The following is a 17,235-nucleotide window of genomic DNA, read 5'->3' as shown; positions in this document are numbered from 1 at the left end:
GTTTTGCTTTAATGTGACATGTTTCGGTTTGATATTACATGTTCCATGCATATCGCCACTATAAATAAAAGTGATTTTTTGAAGGATTTGACTTGTGGCCCTTCACTTGCTTTGCAAAACTTGATGTGGCCATCGGGTCTAAACAGTTTGCCCACCACTGTGTTATGCCATTTTATAGACAGTCATTGTTAGGGTACTCTTTAAAATCTGGAAGAATTAACAACTTATATCAAATGATATATCATCATCGTTCAATATGGAAAATAATAATCGATATTGCATTTTTGCCACATCGCCCAGCCATAAACCTAAGTTGCATTTATTTAACAACCTCTTTCAACCAAAGTTCTTCTACAGGATGCCAGATTGAGTTCTTTTGGAGTTTAACTGAAGGAAGTATCTTGTACTTCACTGTATTTCACACAGATGGGATCAATGATCCCTTTATCTTCTGGGTTGCTCGAGTGAGGTGGTTGCTATACCTTAAGCATCTTAAAATGAAAAGACATCTACAGAATGAGCGATAATAGTGAAAGCTGACGCACGTCTCTCACGTTAGCCATAAACCTCCCTCTCGGTTAAATGCATCGATTCCGCTTGTAAGCACAACTCCAAAAAATCATTACCATCTTGATGACGGATGATCTTTTTTTCGCGGAGAAATGTTGCCGCTGTCGGATGTACCCTTTCGTCCTTGATAGACAAAGCGTGTCTGACATCACGATAGGTTGATTGATGACGGCGTGTTTGTCAATCCCCCATAACTTTAGCTGAAATGTAAGCGCTTCTTCCGAAGAGGATGGATTGGATATTCATTTTCATTTTTACTGCTTTAACAGCTCGTGATAATTTGTGGCCTCACATTTAGCTGCTGGACAGGACGCTTGTTTGATGTAATGGCCTAACAGACCATATAATGGATTACTAAACTATCTCTGCTGGAGAACATGGCAGCGCTTCAAACAGCCATCTGTATTTCTGTGGCGATACACACGCAGTTGTGTTTAAAACTTATTTGGCTTTTTGTAAACTTCAGTTTGTGTGGAGCGATCGAAGGTCAGGCTGGTTTGATTGTGTCCTCTGTCAGTTGTTTGGTGATTTACTCTCAGCTGGCCTTCCAAGGGGCGTCACAGTGTCTCAGTGGTTAGCGCTGTCGCCTTACAGTGGGAAAGTCTCTGGATCGAGTCCCGACTGGACCAGTTGGCATTTCTGTGTGCAGTTTGCATGTTCTCCCAGTGTTGGCGGTGGTTTCCTCCGGGTGCTCTGGTTTCCCCCATAGTCCAAAGACACGCGCTATAGGTCAATTGAAAAAACTAAATTGACTGTAGTGTGTGTGTATGTGAGAGTGTATGTGTATTTTCTAGTACTGGGTTACGGCTGGAAGGGCATCCGCTGTAAAAAAAAAAACAAATGCTGAAATAGGTAACGATTAATTCCACTGTAGCGACCCCTGATAAATAAGGGGCTAAGCTAAAGAAAAATTAATGAATTAACTTTCTTACTTAGTTTTTTTTGTTTGTTTCTTGTTTGTTTCTTTCTTATTCACGCACTCTCTTTCTTTCTTTCTTTCTTTCTTTTTTTCTTTCTTTCTTTCTTTCTTTCTTTCTTTCTTTCTTTCTTTCTTTCTTTCTTTCTTTCTTTCCTCTGTATATGAGCATCAAAGAATGTTTTAAAACCTTCTTTAAATCTTAAACTTGGAGATTCTAGATCACAAAACCAGTCAAAAGTGTCAATTTTCGGAAATTTGTACTTTATAAGAGCTAAATAAAAAAGTTTTACATTTATGTGTGGTTTGCTTGTCAGTTTTTGGTCAATTTATAACTTAAAATAAAACAAAACAAATAAAAATAAATGTTGATATAAAAGCTTTATTTTTTGGTTTGTAATAGTCATTGTAAGAACCCAGTCTGGACAACTTTAAAAGCAAAGTAATAAATAAATATAATAATAAATTAACCCCGAGAAAACGCACGTGAACAGGGAGAACATGCAAACTCCACACAGAAATGCCAACTGACCCTGCCGGGGCTCGAACCAGTGACCTTCTTGCTGTGAGGCGACTGTGTTACTCACTGCGCCATTGTGCTGCCCCATATATATGTTTGTTTTGACATAAAATTAATGTATCAATATAATTTTGACTCAAATTTGATACAATGTATTTGTGGCATGTATTTTTTATATTTTTGGCTTTTTATACTGAACAGATTAATATTTTGATGAGTTTTGATGATAAAATAAAGTTTTTGTTGAAAAATTTGGATTTATGATTTCATTTATTATCCTAAATAAATAAATGTAGAAAGTTACATGTGAATAGATCATATTGATGCAGTATTTAAAATAAATGTAAAAAAAAATATTAAACAAATATAATTATTTAGCAATTTAATTGGGTATTTATTTATTTAGATTCACAGACATGTATTTTTATATTATTGTAAAATATTATACTAAAACTCATAAAGGTTTGGAGCCACTTGAGGGTGTGTAAATCACCTTCAAGTAAAAAAGAATTACTTTTTTTATGCTTAAGTGAACTATTATTTTAATCTCTTAAAAGAATCCGATCAAACTTACAAGTTTGATATGCAAAGCAAATTTCTGAATCCCCAATTTACTAAAAAGGCAGCCCACAACACTACCTATACACTTTTAATTATTATTGTAAGTTACAAACTTCTTAACTGTAATATAAACTGTATTTTACAGAACAGTTATGCAGTCTACTACTGTATTTTTAAGTTGCATTATGAAAACTATTGTATATTTTACAGTAAAGATATACAGTACTCTAATTACATATACAGCAAGATAAACGGTGCTGTAAATACAAATACAGGATCATTGTTAAAATTGATTTACAGTAAGTTACTGTAGATTCCACTGGAAATTGTTAACTAAGTTAACTACAAGCAAGTCAGCATTCACACCTTCAGTTTTAACTGTATATATTATTCATATAATACATATACTGTTAATAATCTGTGTGATGAAATATAGAAGACCATATTTACATCCTGCATTGCTTTTTTTTGCGTCAGGACGAGCTGTAAATGTGCCGGATCTGTGCTTTATGATAATCAGCTTTTGACAAACACTGAGTTTAAACCCCTACATCACGCTGAGCTGGAAAAATGTGCACATGAAAAGCAGATGTATTTTTAATAAGGGTCCGAAAGCTCAAGTCAGCATTCGGAATGACCTCCGGATTCATTATACGAGGCTCGTAACTTCAGATATATATATATATATATATATATATATATATATATATATATATATATATATATATATATATATATATATATATATATATATATTTATATTCCACTTTTATCCTTTGATCCAGTGGCCTCATCTCATTTTGGCTTTGATTGCAGAGACTTTTGTGACATTTAAGGCTCTCGTTCACGCACACAAAAGCAGGAGGTAATGGATCGTGCAGATTTATGAGATTTGAAGCGGATTTGAGGAGCTGGAGATCTACATCAGGGTTAATAACTCTCTGACGTCCCTGTGAGATCAATTATTCTGACAGATGTCGGAGAATCTGTGTTTTTTTGTGTGTCTGAGGTGCAAATATAAATTATGCGTATAACTGCATATATCTGAATTTAGTTTAATGCATTGTGACTATTCTCTTCTGAGGAGACTTTACATTCTTGGGACATCACTGTGGAGATTTAGGGAATATTCACTCAAAAATGAACATTTCCTCAGCATTTATTTCACAAGCCGTATCATCCTGCAGCGCAAGACCGGTTACTCACTGAAGCAAAGCAGAGTTGAGCCTGGTCAGTATCTGAATGGAAGATCGCATGGGAAAACTAGGTTGCTGTTGGAAGTGGTGTTAGTGAGGCCAGCAGGTAGCAGTTAACCTGTGGTCAATGTGAGTCCAAATGCCCCAGTATAGTGAAGGGGACACTATACTGTCAGTGAGCGCCGTCTTTCAGATTAGATGTTAAACTGAGGTCCTGACTCTCTGTGGTCATAAAAAATCCCATGGCATTTCTCGTAATGAGCAGGAGTGTAATCTCAGTGTCCTGGCTAAATTTCCTCTATCTGTCTTTACCGATCATGGCCTCCCAATCATCCCCATCCACCGAGCTGGCTTGACCACTGTCACTTCACTAATAGCTGGTGTGTGGTGAGCGCACTGGTGCTATTGTTCTGTGGCTGCCATTGCCATCCAAGTGGATGCTACACACTGGTGGTGGTGTGGAGAGACCCCTCCCCTCATCATTGTGAAGAGCTTTGGCTCAATAGCCATACACAATAAATGCACTATATAAATACAGATGGGGCCTAGAAATGTGCGTCTCAGGGAACAGAATGCCATGACTAACTATGGTTAGCCGCAGTACTCAGGGAAATTCTCTGACTTAGAAAATATATTACCAGTAGGGGCAGCCGAGCTTCATTTTCAGTATTGGTCAATTCTAAAGGCGGAGAACTCGATGTTGCGGGTGGCTGTATCTCCTTGGAAAGTGGAGGTGTTTTCTCCTTGTTTTGCCCATATTTGCTAAAATCTATTACAATGCTGCGCCTGGGATAACTGTTTAAACAGCATTCATTTTCCTTCGGCTTAGTCTCTTTTATTCATCAGAGGTCGCCACAGTGGAATGAATCGCCAACTTATCTAGCATATGTTTTACACAGCAGATGCCCTTCCAGCTGCAAACCAGTACTGGGAAACAACCATACACTCTCATTCCCACACACACACACTCATACACTACGACCAATTTAGTTTATTCAATTCACCTATAGCGCTTGTCGTTGCACTGGGGGGAAAACAGAGCGTCCGGAGGAAACCCACACCAACATGGGTAGAACATGCAAACTCTACAAAGAAATGCCAATTAGCCCAGCCGGTACTCGAACCAGCGACCTTCTTGCTGTGAGGCGGCAGTGCTAACCAAATGGATGTCATGGTGACTTTCATTTGACCTTCCTAAAAGTGAACGCACACCAGAATACATTTCAATTTATTTATCAATAATTATGGCTCACATATGAGGATTTTTAAAGTGTTCAGTTAAGGTAAACATGTTTACTCAGAGTTTACTGTCAGGGTTGGGTCGGGGTAGATATTAATAAAACACAATGTAATGGGCATTTTAATAAATAATACGAATAACACTCTGTAAAATGACTGTTTTTACTCTACAACGAGGGTTTAATTTAGGGTTGGGGTACACCTTAATAAAACACAATTAATGGGTAATTTAATAAATACTGTAAACAATTCTCATTAACCTCTGGCCGTAGCTCCATCCCTTTTAGTAACATCCCTTTTTCATGCCTGTTTTGTGCATATACACCACATTTATAAATAAGACCCTTAGATGTTTAGACTGACCTTCTGGTCACCTGTTTGTTCTTTCTAAAACCGCAGCTGGGTTTTCTACGTGCAAATCAGTATTTGCAGCAGTTACACACAAATATTCAGTATAAAAAAAACCAAGGGCCTTGATTTTAGCACCTGTCGTTTTAATCCTATTTGTTTATGAAATGTGGGTGTTATGCAGTCAAAGCAGAGTGGATTTTTGAATAAAACAACGGATAAATATTAGCCCTGATTCTATTATTTAACCTTAAGTTTTCCTTTTGATGAACAATTGCAAAGACACATTTTGTTTTTGTTTCTGATTTAGAGTTATGTGTTCTTCAAAATACAACTAGTAATGCATTAAGAGTAAAACATGCCTTACGAGTTTGAAATGCTCCAATTATGCCTTTACAAAGTTACATAGTCAGTTAATCAGAAATCATTTAAACAGTAGTTGAAGTCAGAATTATTAGATTATTAATTATTTTACTGCAAATGTCAAATCCATAACGCTGGAATTGCTTATATTTATTATATAACACTGTTCCTTAGTTAGAACCTCTGCAAGCAAACATGCCACAATTTCCTGAATTTAAATAATTTACACTATATAAACATGTTATTTTTTGTGTGTGCTTTTGATAAAACTTTGTGTGTACTTGACAGCTGAGGTGAACCTTACTTTAATGCTAGTTTAAACTAACTCAATACTCATAATTTATTGAGAGTATCCTAAGTTTTTTTGCTGGTACTTATCAATTCTTGTAGGAACATGAATCATCTGCTGCCTTTAGTTAGGATTTGCTAAAAAATTATTGGTGCGCTCTGCTTAAGTCTAACAAAAAATTTAAGAGCAACGAATGCTAAGAAAGATTTGGAGTATTACAGAAGTCGACTCTCACCTAGATTTAGTTTGAAGCATTGCCATCTGGAAGAAGATTTAAAAGCAATAAATGTTCATTAAGTAAATTCGATAACACTATTTTAATATAGAATTCACATTATTAACAAACCATAAACACAACTTAGAGTTTTATCTCAATAATTAGTAAGGCAGTAGTTGGGTTTGGGTATGGTTAGGCATGTAGAATATAAGATCACACTTTATACGTGCTAATAAACAGTTAATATCTTAATATTAAGCAGGTAATAAGCCAGGAGTAAATGTGTGAATTGTTACTTAAACTAAAGTGTTAACATAACATTTATTACAAACTATTTTATTGTATTTAATTTTTTACAATTTAATAGCAAGATGTTTTAATTATTTAAAAAAGCAATATATTTAAATAAATAATAAATAATTTACAAATCTACAAAAAATATGGTTTACAAATTTTATATAATTTATAAAATAGAATTTACAAATTGGATAGTTTTTGTATGGGATTTATTCTGAAGCATGTTGTTTTGAGTTTTTTGTTTTTTTGATTGCTGATTGTATGATTCTACTGCCCTACTTTAGTTGCCCTTCACTAATTTTTGCTGCTTGTTCAAACTACTTATTTAAAACGAGCTGAATAAACACAATTTTGGAGTTATTTTTAGGATAACTTAATTGTTTTATGTACAATCTACTTAAATCCACTTTTAAAAACAATGAAGTTATCGATTTGTGTTGGGACGACATGGAGGAAATACGTGGAACCCAGCATTACTCGCATATACAGTGTTTGTGGGTGTAATAAAGTTGTTAAACTCCATCTGTGCAGCACTTCTTGACTGTTCCCTCAGAAATTTGTTTTTAATCCAAATTTATAACCAATAAGGCTTTAAAAGGCAGAACAATGTTTTATTTTTCTGCTGCTAAGGGTGTCTGAGGCACTTGCTGTAAAGGCTCTGCCCTCTTCTGGAAAGGGGGTGGGGAGCAGCACCTCATTTGCATTTAAAGAGACACAAAAGCAGCATGTTTTTGATTCCACCAAAAATGTGGCATTTATTGCATGGTGAAACACGCTTATTTTGAAGTCTTTTATTAAATATAGTTAAAAGGAGTGTTATGGGACCCCGTTAAATGTTTTAAATATGAGCTTCTGCATTTATTTCTCTTAAGGAGTAATCAATGCATTGCTGCAATCTTCCTAAAGCTTTGTGAGAGAGTTGTCCTTCATCTTTCATTTACATCTGTCAGGTGTGTTTACCGCATTGAGGACAGATGTGTTGGAGAAAACAGAGAATCCAGGTCAAGCCATCAATCCCTATTTGAATTTTACCAAGATCTTACAACCCAAGGCCAAGACATGTCCTGGTTACGAAAACACGTGATTTTTTAGAATTATGATTATCAAGCCATGGCTATTTCATTCATTCATTCATTCATTGATTTTCTTGTCGGCTTAGTCCCTTTATTAATCCGGGGTCGCCACAGTGGAATGAACCGCCAACTTATCCAGCAAGTTTTTTTACGCAGCGGATGCCCTTCCAGCCGCAACCCAACTCCTGGAAATGGTTATTTCAGAGTTTTTAAAAATTAGCATTAATGTGTTACTAATTACTATGGTACTTTCCAAAGTTTCAAATACTTTCAACTTGCAAGTACTGTAAAATTACATGAAAAAAATTAAGCTGCGTCCCAAATCGCATACTTATGCACTATTCTATGCTATTTGGTAGTGTAAATAATGTAAGTAGTGTGTTTACACTAAAAACTCTAAAAATAATAAGTGCACTTTAATTACCCGGATGATGCACTCATTCAGCAGCTAAAATGAAGTGGGTAATGATGGACACTTCGCGCACTCAACGACCGCAGGTATGCTTAGGTAGTGGAAGGGGCGGAGCTATCGGACGCACATGTTGAATAACTTTATTTATTTTGGATGGTAAAAGCAAAATTCTCCTACGAGAGTGATTATAGCGCCTCCCGATGGTGAATGCGGCAATACTCACTGCAGGTATTATTTGATAATTCGGTCATTTATTTCACTGATTTGGCAACCGTCAAACGTCATTAGGGAAACGGTTTGAATTTCCGTTTGGTAAAAAAACGTTGTTGCATTTGGGACGACACTACATACATATACTATCCTGTTGAGTGTGTAAGTGCATAAGTACATAGTGCATGAGTGCATAGTGTGCCATTTGGTACGCAGCTTTAGATTACAGGTTTCAGCACGTATAGTGAGACAACATGGCATGAAAATAGCCGTTTTTTACCATTAAAATGACTACAGTTTTCAACACTTTAAATATGCAGTGTGTGAACGGCTTTTGAGAGTATTTCTTAGTGATGAATGATCTGCCAGAGATGTTACTGTGCAAGAACAGTAGCAGAGAATCCAGCTGTGTGGGATAGATTTACATGGCTCCCGGCTCTGCTCTTTATCTCTCTCTGGAGTGTGTGCATGTGCGCGCGTGTGTGTGTGTCTGTGTGTGTCCAGGTGTTGTGTTTTGGCAGACACACTGAACAGATGCTGCACTGTGTGCCTCTGCATTCTGTCATTTCACCCTGCCCTTGAGTTAGCAAATTAGCAAATTTCACACATCTCCTCTCAGGCCATTTGTGTGACTGTCCTAGTGTTTGTGTGTGTATTACTCTTTGCTAAAACGCTCCTCCTGCAACAATTAGCTTCATGCTTTCTAGTTGTGTTGCTGTCTGATATATGACGCTAGCTGAGTGGCATCTTAATGACATGTATTAATCAAAATCTAACCCATAAAGCGTTTGCATGTGATTTGAGGATTAGCATTTGATTCACACTTACTAAACGCTTAGGAACAAGCAAAGCACATGCTAATAAACGTCAGAAAGCAGCTGTGCTACACTCAAGACACCTTCATTCTGTTCACATCTTCAATCTCATCAGTAAGTCTATTTATATGCTGGTGTGTGTGTGTGTAGTGTAATGATGACAAACTGCTTGAGATTAGTGACATCACTGCATTATACATTATTTATCTCAACGTGCTCGTGTGAAATAGTGAGTGTGTCTGTCTGTCTGTCCATCCATCCGTCCGTCTGTCTGTCTGTTTTGTCTATCTATCTATCAATCCATCCATCATATCTATCTGTTTTTGTCCATCCATCCATCCATCCATCCATCCATCCATCCATCCATCCATCCATCCATCCATCCATCCATCCATCCATCTATCCAGTTTGCCATCTATTTATCTTTTTATCTATACATCTGTCTGTCTGTCTGTCTTTCCTTCTTTTGAACCTTTCTTACCTTCTGTCTTTCCTTCTCTGTCTGTCTGTCTGTCTGTCTGTCTGTCTGTCTGTCTGTCTCTATCAGTCTTTCTATTTGTGTCTGTTTTGTCTATCCGTCTGTTCATCTCCCTTCCTTCCTTTCATCCTACCTTCCCAGTATCTGTCTATCTGTCTGTTTTGTCTATTCATCCTTCCATCTGTCCATCTGACCATCCCCCCTTTCTTTCTTTCTTCCTTCCTTCCTTCCACCCTTTCATCTGTCCCTCCGTCCATCCGTCTGTCTGTCTGGCTGTTTTGTCTATCAATCTACCCACCCATATCTACCTGTTTTTATCTATCCATTCATCCATCCATCCATTCGTCCGTTCGTCCATCCGTCCGTATCTATCAGTCTGTCTGTCCGTCCATATCTATCAGTCTGTCTGTTTTGTTTATCCGTCTGTTCATCCCTCCTTTCTTCCTTTCATCCTACCTTCCCCATCTATGTCTATCTGTCTGTTTTTCTATCTGTTTTGCCCATCCATCATGTCTATTTTTTTTGTCCTTCCATCCATCCATCCGTCCATCCATCCATCTGTCTGTCTGTCTGTCTTGTCTATCCATCTATCTCTCTTTCCGTTAGTCTATCTATCTATCTATCTATCTATCTATCTATCTATCTATCTATCTATCTATCTATCTATCTATCTATCTATCTATCTATCTATCTATCTGTCTGTCTGTCTGTCTGTCTGTCTGTCTGTCTGTCTGTCTGTCTGTCTGTCTGTCTGTCTGTCTGTCTGTCTGTCTGTCTGTCTGTCTGTCTGTCTGTCTGTCTATCTATTATCTGTCTATCTGTCCGTCCGTCCGTCCATCTGTCATATCTTGGTCAGAATAACATAATGTGTAACAGAACTGTACTGTACAGTAGTAAGTAAATATAATATAAGTAAATATAAATATAATTTTAAATATGATGTATATTTAAACCTATAAATTAGAGCTAAAGTTAATGATTTTTGTCTGTTTGGTTGATGTTTATATGCCAGAGTCTACTAAAGTAATAACAAAATGATGTGGAAAACTACATTCAGCATTTAAACAGAGCATTAAACTGTATTTGTGGTGAGGTGATCTGCCAGGCCAGTTTGATAGGTCTTGAGACTAGAACCTGTTTGCAATATCTGCAGAAGGATTTAGACTTGCTCTGCACTTAATTAATGAAGTTAATGACCCCTTCATTATTGTGCAACGAATTCTCATATAGAGAAAACTACAGTCTTATTTCCTGCAGATACAGTACTAAAACATACATAGTTATCTTGTCGGCGCAGGAAGCTGCATGTTTTCGCCTGCTCGACTTTTACGTCTTCCAAAGCAAAAGAGAAGAAAATTAAAAACCAGGCGGCCAAACTCAAGAGAGATAAGTTTTCTTACTCTGCTCTGTGCAGGAAGCAATTGGGTCTGTGTTTGGACGTGTGCCAGTCTGTGGGAGAAGAAACGGGTGCAGTTCATCAGAGCGGTGATTCTGCGGTGAATAAGAGCATCCGTCCGTTGCCAGGCGACGGTTCAGCTCGCTCCATCATCAGCAGCAGCTCTGGAGACGCGTGCAGAAACGCTCTTATTGATGGCTCTGTACGCCCGTCTAATCTCTCGACTGACACAGTGGGTTTAAATAACCACCAGAGAAATGAGGACAGGCGTCTGTGACAACACGCGCGGCTGTGCCCCACTGGCAGAAGAGTCAATTAAAGTTGAGCAACTTCTGGATGCCAGTTAAAAGTCAAAAGTGACGTGAATAGAAGCCAATTACTAACCAAATCATTTGTGTCTTCCAGATGCTGAGGGCACCTGTTGACTCCGGAGGCGGCACCATGGAAACAAGATGCTGCCCAAATGTGGATTCATCCAAATACCAACTCTGGTATACCACGGAATATTATATTATATTATATTATATTATATTATATTATATTATATTATATTATATTATATTATATTATATTATATTAATTAAATTGTATTATATTATATTATATTAATTAAATTGTATTATATTATATTACATTATATTATACTATGTTATATTATATTATATTATATTATATTATATTACATTATATTATATTTAATTCATTAAATTGTATTATATTATATTATATTAATTAAATGATACTATATTATATTATATTATATTATATTATATTATACTAATATTATATTATATTATATTGTGTTATATTGTGTTATATTGTGTTATATTATATTATATAATTAATTATATTATGTTATGTTAAACTATATTACATTATATTATATTGTGTTATATTATATTAATTATATCATACTATATTATATTATATTATATTATATTATATTATATTAATTTATATTATATTATATTATTTATATTATATTATATTATATTATATTATATTATACTATGTTATATTATATTATATTATATTATATTATATTGTGTTATATTGTGTTATATTATATTATATAATTTATTATATTATGTTATGTTAAATTATATTACATTATATTATATTGTGTTATATTATATTAATTATATCATACTATATTATATTATATTATATTATATTATATTATATTATATTATATTATATTATATTGTATTATATTTTATTAATTTATATTATATTATATTATATTATATTATATTATATTATATTATATTTTATTATATTATATTTTATTATATTATATTATGCTGTAAAAAAGGCAGTGTTTCACTCAATTCATTCATGTTGTCCCAACGCAAATTAAGTTAACTTAACCAATTCATGTGGACTGAACGTAAATTCAAGGTGTCCCAAAAAACTCAAGAGTTGTGCTGTTTCAGCTCAATAGTTTTAGTTTTTCTGAGCGTGTATATTATATAACATAATTAACTATCTTTTTTATTTCACAATGTTGTTACACTTAAAATTGAAATTACTTTATTGGTATTGATGGTTCTATGAATCTTTAAAGTTTCTTTATTTTCATTTAAAGGGATAGTTATTTCTCCATATATTATTTCTTATACAATATATTATTTCAACATCAGTCAAAAAGTCAACAGAGCAGATATCAACCTCCTATTATGCAATTCACAACCATAAATTCAAGAGTTCATACTTATCTGATGATTGATAATAAAGCATGTTCGGCATGCTGTCCCGGGAGAGAGCTCTAAGCCCAGGCTCCCTACTGTTTCTTTGGGAGGCAGGGTAATCTGAGCTCAGGTAAGTCTCGAGAGCTCCCTGAATTCGATCGTCCGGCTTGTTCCTTGATTTTTAGGAGTTTCATGGTGGAATGAACCACCCCAGCCGGCACTCAAACCAGCAACCTTTTTCTTGTGAGGAAAGAGGTGAAGGAGGAGGTACGTCCATCGACGTACACGATGAGCTAACTGGACAAACTGGTTTCAGCGGGAAAGCTCTTCACATGGAGGTAAGCAGTCTGCTGGTTAGCGCGAAAAGAAACGGCGTCATACCACCCCGTAGCGTTTGTTTAAAAAAAATGAAATGCAGCCATACATACCCCTGGCTACACACTGAACTCAATTAAGTTGACTGAACTAAAATAATTGAGTAAACTCGTTGCCTCAATATAATTGAGTGATGGAGTCTCCCAAAACTTGCATATTTAAGTTTATTTAACTTGCCGGTTTTGTAGACTATACTTACATTGTTCAGTTCACCAAACTTAGTACTAATATGTATATATATATATTGAAAAATGAAAAAAATGTTTAAATAAATTTGAAGCAAAAAATAAGCAGCCATTTATTCATATTATGATGAATAATTATGCCTAAAGCCATTTGTTTTCTGATTTAAAAAAAGACCTTGCACTTAAAAGGTTGGACATATTAGAATTTTACAGTCAAGACTACATTTGTGAAAATATCCTATTTGTTTAAAGGATTAATTTTAATCTCAAACACTTGAAATCTTAAGTTTATGCATTTTCATGGTACATAAGTCAAATGAACTCATGTTATTTATTGTTATTATAGTGATAGGACCAAAATGCTAAAGTTCAAGTTATGTTCTGTCAACTTTACTTAATTGTTTAAGTAAAGGCAACATTAGGGTGTACAGTGCATAATTTGAGGTCTCCAGAAACGTCCACCGGACTACGTTTTCAGAATGAGCCTGTGTTGCTTTTTTATATACTGTAGAGATCATTTTGTACCATGCAAAGACTTTATACGTGCAAAAAATCTTCTTGTAACCTTAGATGTCAACACAAAATTCTAGCTCTGACTCTTCTAGAATATTTTATGTGATGTTTCTCGATCTCATTACGTATGCTGCGCACACACAGTGGTGCTTGGCCCCATTTTGCCACCGTTAAGATGGTCCGTTGAGTGCAACGGTTTCACTTTAACTAATCTGCTAAAATGATCTCAGCAATGCATGCTGGATGAATGCTGCAAATCTCATTATCATTCTCGCATCATTCCTTTGCAAACTCAAGCTGCCTGAAGAAGCATGTTCATAAAGGGAGAAAATGCGCCACTGTACTCATCTGAAATTCTAATTCACCCTCTACGAATTATTTGAGGCCCAAATTCTCAATTAATTTTATCCACAGCGTATAATATATGTGCTGCATACAGCTTTCGGCGAAATACAAGAGCAGGAACTGCCTGAAAGGGAATTTCGCAGTCGTGTGCATGTGAGCTTGTGCCTGGATTAGCATTTCAAATTGAGTTATGTGCTTAAACAAGCAGTGGAGTCGCTCCTGGTGCTCTTTTCAAGACAATGCTTGTGTTATTTGTCTTAAAACTGCAGTTGGGATGTTTTCACTGCAGTATTAGTTCAACAATGAGTCATGAAGTATAGTTTAGCGTGCTGATTTTGCATGTTTTTGTTTTCTTTGGCAGTTTCCTGTTCGATTCCCTATTGAAATAAGACATTTTGTAATTGTAAATACATGTTTGATTATCTGTCTCTCCTTGACACCCGTTACAGTAGTGCTTAATTTGGGCGAATCAAATTTCATGTCCTGCAAGATTAATAACGGCTGGTAGGATCTCCGGCTTCTGCAGGCCTAACAACCCGCCACACTGTCACAGCATTAACGAGGCATCAAAGATGGTGTTTTAATGGCCACTCGCCGGCCAGCCGTCCTTACAGCACTCACTGATGTCACGCCATTATTGTTGTTTGTTATTAAGCAGTTTTATATACGAGAGAGAGAGAGAGAGAGAGAGAGAGAAAGAGAGGGAATACTTTAATTGAATTTCTGTTCAAATCACAGAGTGCTGTGCTGAGGGGGCTCAAATTTATGCAGATTACTGTGCATGAGAAGATGCTACACATGCACACACACATATGCACATGCACACGCACACACATGCGTGCTTACACATATACATGCACACATACATATTGAGGCGCACATAGTCACAAACATACACACGCACACGCACACGCACACAAACATACTATACACACACACTCACACATACAGTCACATGCACAAACACATATGCACGCAAACACATACACACACATTCATGCATACGCGTGCACACACACACATTTGCACATGCACATACACACACATGCATGCTCACACATATACTTGCACACACACACACATGGACACACACAGTCACACATGCACACATATGCACACAAACACATACCATACACACACACTCACACATACTGTCACATGCACAAACACAAACACAAACGCACTCACACACATACACACACATTCATGCATATGCATGCACTGACACACACACACACACACACACACACACACATTTGCACATGCACATACACACACATGCATGCTCACACATATACATGCACACACACACACACACACGGACACACACAGTCACAAACACACACATGCACATATGCGCACACAAACACATACCATACACACACACTCACACATACAGTCACATGCACAAACACAAATGCACTCACACACATACACACACATTCATGCATACGCATGCACACACACACACACACACATATGCACATGCACACGCACACACATACATGCTAACACATATACATGCACACACACACACACATACGGACGCACACAGTCACAAACATACACATGCACACATACGCACACAAACACATACCATACACACACACTCACACATACGGTCACATGCACACAAACACATACTGTATGCACTCACACACCTACACACGTTCATGCACACGCATTCACACACACACACACACACACACACACACACACACACACACACACACACATGCATGCTCACACATATACATGCACACATACAGATACATACCAAGGCACACATAGTCACAAACATACATGTGCACACATACGCACACAAACACATAGCATACACACATTCACACATACGGTCTCATGCACACCCATACGCACTCACACACACAAGCACACGCATTCACACACACAAACGCAAGCATGCACACATGCTCACATGCACACACACATGCTCACACATATACTGTAGATGCACACACGCACAAACATACTGATGCACATACTGTATAGTCACAAACATACATACGCACACAAACATATACTAAATACACACAAACAAACATATACCATACCCACACACACACACACACACACACACACATATACCATACACACACATACACACACACACACACACACACACACACACTCACACTTACGGTCACATGCACAAACACATACACATGTTCGTGCACACGCATGCACACATGCACATACACACACACATATGCACATGCACACACATTTGTGTTTACACATATACATGCACACATCCGGACGCACACATACGCACACATATGCACACAAACACATACCATACACACACGTTCATGTACACGCATGCACACACATACAAACACACACAGATACACCGGCTTACTCAAACACACACACACACACACACACACACACACACACACACACACACACACACACACACACACACACACACACACACACAGCATTCACATAGAATTCCTGCATGTGAAGCTTCAATAATGTAACGGAGTGAATATTCATGTCTCTATTAAATGTTGATGTGCGATGTGATGTGAATATGTGTGTATATACTGTATGTTAGCTTCAGGGAAAATGAGGTCAAACACTCTTCTCTGTGTGTGTTTAATAGTGAATCAGATTAAATGTGTGTGTTTTTTTTGAGACGATGTTCAGCAGAAGGGTTGTGGGTTTTACATTGGCTGCAGTTTCTTTCTTCTTTCATCTGTTTTTTATTGTATCTGAACTGCTAATCAAGACTTATACTTATTCTTGTAGGCCCAGATTCACAAACAGGGCTTAGTTTAAACCATAGACTGATTTCACAGGGCCACCATTTTAAAAGCGAAATCGAGGCTGTTGTGGAAAGAAACCCAGAAGTATTGCCTGGAATCACACAGAAACGTTTTGTACCTTTCTGTTTATCTTTTTAGCGAAAAGAAAGTGACACACATTTATCATTTCACCGCCTTCCGAGTGACCCGAAGGTCCGCTCTGAATGAGTAGTAAAAATAAAAAGGCATATTGGACCTCATTTTCAGCTAAGTTAAGGGAAATTATGCTAGTTAGCTAACATTTTCTTTCCTAAACACACGTTTTTAGATGTCAATTATCAAAGTCAAGTTATTGAACTGATTCTTTCATTAAATTAGACTTATCACAATAGCGAATTTTGGTACTGAAATAAATTTTCCACTAACATTTAAGCTCCGCTGAGCGCATTCTTAAA

The 17,235-nt window shown here is 36.5% G+C and overlaps 1 protein-coding gene and 1 long non-coding RNA gene across 8 annotated transcripts in view; both read left to right on the top strand.

The window, feature by feature from the left end:
- The window catches only part of golim4a (golgi integral membrane protein 4a), an 836,478-nt gene that overhangs the window by 291,637 nt on the left and 527,606 nt on the right, over positions 1–17,235 (top strand). The gene's annotated exons all lie outside the window — the stretch shown is intronic.
- LOC103909111 (uncharacterized) overlaps positions 1–17,235 on the top strand; it is a 90,187-nt gene that overhangs the window by 27,481 nt on the left and 45,471 nt on the right. For 4 of the 6 annotated variants that reach the window (XR_015514622.1, XR_015514623.1, XR_015514624.1 and 1 more), the window contains exons 3-5: positions 10,919–11,220; positions 11,306–11,391; positions 12,777–12,929. This is a non-coding gene — a long non-coding RNA (uncharacterized LOC103909111). The remainder of the gene's footprint in view (positions 1–10,918; positions 11,221–11,305; positions 11,392–12,776; positions 12,930–17,235) is intronic. The other 2 variants (XR_015514625.1, XR_015514627.1) reach the window with 1 other exon arrangement.

Source organism: Danio rerio, chromosome 18, assembly GCF_052040795.2.
Source record: "Danio rerio strain M-AB ecotype USA chromosome 18, GRCz13ab, whole genome shotgun sequence".
Taxonomy (NCBI): domain Eukaryota; kingdom Metazoa; phylum Chordata; class Actinopteri; order Cypriniformes; family Danionidae; genus Danio; species Danio rerio.
The sequence above is the reverse complement of the archived record's forward strand: the minus strand, read 5'-3'. Positions and strand labels throughout refer to the sequence as shown.